General features: G+C 42.4%; 1 pseudogene across 1 annotated transcript; it reads left to right on the top strand.

The window, feature by feature from the left end:
* The first annotated feature begins 1052 nt into the window (after positions 1-1052).
* On the top strand, positions 1053-1533 carry LOC145715520 (immunoglobulin heavy variable 1-46 pseudogene; annotated as a pseudogene). Its single transcript, XR_014137746.1, has 2 exons — positions 1053-1134; positions 1220-1533. The product of XR_014137746.1 is annotated as an immunoglobulin heavy variable 1-46 pseudogene (transcript).
* The last annotated feature ends 2343 nt before the right edge of the window (positions 1534-3876 follow it).

The following is a 3876-nucleotide window of genomic DNA, read 5'->3' as shown; positions in this document are numbered from 1 at the left end:
GTCTTGAAGCTGTTCCAAAACATAGAAATGGAAGGAAAACTTCCAAACTCTTTCTGAAGCCAGAGTTACCTTGATTCCAAGAGCAAACAGACACCACACTACAAAGGAGAACTATAGACCAATTTCCCTGATGAACATGGATGCAAAAATCCTCAACAAGATATTAGCCTACCAGATCCTACAATACATTAAAAAAATTATTCACCACGACCAAGTGGGATTTATACCTGGGATGCAGGGCTGGTTCAATATCTGCAAAGCAATTAACGTGATTCATCACATCAATAAAAGAAAGGACAAGAACCATATGACCCTCTCCATAGATGCAGAAAGCATTCGACAAAATACGGCATCCTTTCTTGATAAGAACCCTCAAGAAAGTACGGATAGAAGGAGCACACCTCGAGATCATAAAAGCCATATATGAATGACCCAACACTAATATCATCCTCAATGGGGAAAACGTGAGAGCTTCAATGTGCTTAGTGTTACTACAACAGTGAAGAACTAAGGTTTCTCTGCACAGAATTCTGGGGCCTAAATTCCTTTTTCTGGTGCTAAGGACATTTCTCCCCTCCTGGTACAAAAAGGGTGTATTTCACATAGGAGATTTATATTCTGTTTAGGGAACAAAGGATGGTCAGTGCGTCTCTGCACTGGCTGTTTCTCAAGCATGTTTCATTCCAGCGGCATATTTGGGGTGGCATATTCTGCTCCCCTCCACCATGTAATGCTGGAGTAGAGACACTGGAATAAAAGTCCTGTGAGTCTTGACAGGAACCTCCCTGCAGGGCCGGGCCTAGACTGCAGGGAGCTTTCAGTACTACCCAGCACCAGGCTGCTACCCCAGGTGAGTAGGTGCACAAGGGGTGAGGAAGGCTTTCCTGTCAGAAGCCAGTGTTTCCTTTTCCAGAAAGCAATCTAAAATATCAGTAGATGAGGGATGCTAAAGGGTGTTTAAATATCCTGTTCCATCAGATGCAAATAGTGCTCAGAGCACTAGGTTAAGTATGGGTGTGTCTGTGCCCTGAGAGCATCACCGTACAACGCCATCCTCTACCGGAGACCCTGAGACACATCCCCTCACGATGGACTGGAGCTGGAGAATCCTCTACCTGGTGGCAGTGGCGACAGGTAAGGGTCAGCCAAGTCCCTGGACACAGGAGTGGACCAGGACCAGTCAACATTGATTTCATCCGCTCTTGTCCCCTCTCTACAGGTGTGCACTCCCAGGTTCTGCTGGTGCAGTCTGGGGCTGAAGTGAGGAAGCCTGGGGCATCAGTGAAGATCTTCTGCAAAGCATCTGGATACAGCTTCACTGATTACTTTATGCACTGGGTGCGACAGGCTCCTGCACAAGGGCTTGAGTGGATGGGAAGCACTGACCCTGAAGATGATTCTACAAGCTATGCACAAAAGTTCCAGAGCGGACTCACTCTGACAGCAGACACATCCACAAACACAGCCTACATGGAGCTAAGCAGTCAGTGGTCTGCAGACACAGCCATGTATTACTGTGCAAGGACACAGTGAGGGGTTGTCAGTGTGAGCCCAGACACAAACCGCCCTGTAGAAGAAGATCAGGACCGCCAGGGGGTGCACACTATGCACCATTCTGTTTGTGTTCCCAGGAGCAGGTGCAGGTAGGGGTTGTTGGAAGGTTTTGTGCCATGGCCTGGGGCTTCCTCTCCATACAGCAGTTTCCCCCAGGAAGCCTCTCTGGACACATGATTCTGTGCTTACCTACTCGGGTCTGGTTTACAAAGTTTGTTTTACCAGGAACACTATACTTACATGAACAAGTGATAGAGTCTCTTACAATTGCTTAACCTTGTACTAAATATCGATGGTTTACATGTATCCTGATGCACATCAACTGAACATTTACAGGAGTCCCAGGTGCGCTCACTTTGCATCTAGGACCACAGGATCCCATAGCTCCTGGTTATCCTCACCCTGCTCTTGTCCCAGTCAAACACCATGACACTTCATTCATGTCACTTTGCTTCTCAGAACTTTATATGTGTTACAGTTTTCTTCAAATACTTGAAACTACAAGAGAAAAAGCATCTACATGTATTAGTCAGGATAATCCTGAGGAACAGAACACAAAGCACATTGGCTTACATGACTAAATAGGCTGAGAAGTCCCATGATATGCTATCACATGCTGGATACCCAGTAAAGTCAAAGGTGTAATTCTCATCTGATTCCAAACTAGACTCAAGTCTGAGAATGTGGGGACCTGATGGTTTAACTTTCACTCCAAGGGCAAGAGGAAGCCAATGTTACAGCTCAAGCAGGCACACAAGAAGTAAAAATGAGAGAATTTGCTTCACTTTTATTTTTATTCTATTCATAACCGTAATGGATTGGGTGATGCCCACTTACCAAGACACCAAAACGCAAGAACACAGTGCACACAGCACTCACCACAAACCCTTCCTGAAGCGCCAGTCTCCGTACAGCATATGAACTCTTCTTAATGTAGCCATGACTCTCAGAAGCAGAAAACATAACAGGTTTTCTAAAACACAGAAGAACACAGAGACCTAGACAATATGAGAATATGGAGGAATTCATCCCCAAAGAGAGAACAAGAAAGGATCATATCCAGAGATCTAATCAAAACAGATATAAGGAATAGGCCTAAAACAGAACTGAAAACAACAATAGTAAGGATAATGGATGGGCTTGAGAACAGCATAGAAGACATCAAGATATGCATATATGCATACCACAGAGATAAAAGACATAAAAACTGGTCAACGGTGAAATTTAAAAATTCTATGAAAGAGACATGATGCTTACGGCACATAATAATGGGTGGAAGCAGCAGAGGGATGACTAAGTGATATAGAAGATAAAATTATGGAAAATTAGGAATCAGAAAAGAGAGGGTAAACTAACTTCTTGGGTTATGGATGTAGACTTAGAGAACTCAGCCACTCTGTACAGTGTAGTAAAATTCCTTTCATAGGAGTCCCAAAAGAAGAGAGGGAAAAAGGGACAGAAGGTTTATCTGTGCAAATTGTAGCTGAAAGTTGCCCTAACCCAAGGAAGGAAATGAACATCCAAATCCAGAAGGCACAGAGAACTCCTATCAAAATCAACAAATGTAGGCCATTACCAAGAGAAATCATAGAAAATTGACATAATAGAGAGATAAAGGAAAAATCCTAAAAGCAGCAAGAGAAAAGAAGTCCCTAAGAAGGGAAGGCAAATAAGGTTAGTTCCATTCACAGAAACTTACCAAGAGAGAAGGGAGTGTCATCATACATTCAATGTGCTGAATGGGAAAAAAATGGGCAGGGAAGAATACTTTATCCAGGAAGTTTCTCATTGAGAAGAAGGAGAGATAAAGAGCTTCCCAGACAAACAAAATCTAAAGGAGTCTCTGACCCCTAACCCAACCCTGCAAGAAATACTAAAGGGGACTCTTTGAGTGGGAAAGAAAGACCAAAAGCAACAAACATTAGAAAGGAATAGAATAAATCTCCAGAAAAAAAATTACTTTACAGAAACATTGTGATAACACAATTACACTAATATCATATCTTTCAGTAATCACTGTGAATGTAAATGAACTAAAAAGTCCAGTATAAAGACACAGAGTATCAGAATGGATTAAAAAAACAAGAACCATGTATATTCTGCCTATAAAAGACTACTTTGAGACCTAGAGATACCTGTTGATTGAAAGTGAGGGGTTGCAGAACAATTTATCATGCTACTGGACAAAAAAAGAAAGCTGTAGTACCATATTCATATCAGGCAACCTGGATTTAAAATACAAAGACTGCAAAAAGAGATGAAGAAGGGCATTATATCATAAAGTGGTCTATCCAACAAGAAGCACTAACAAGTGTAAATATT

The sequence above is a fragment of the Panthera onca genome, chromosome B3, assembly GCF_046562875.1.
Source record: "Panthera onca isolate mPanOnc1 chromosome B3, mPanOnc1 haplotype 2, whole genome shotgun sequence".
NCBI lineage: Eukaryota > Metazoa > Chordata > Mammalia > Carnivora > Felidae > Panthera > Panthera onca.
Note: the sequence above shows the minus strand (reverse complement) of the source record. Positions and strands in the feature narration are given on the sequence as shown.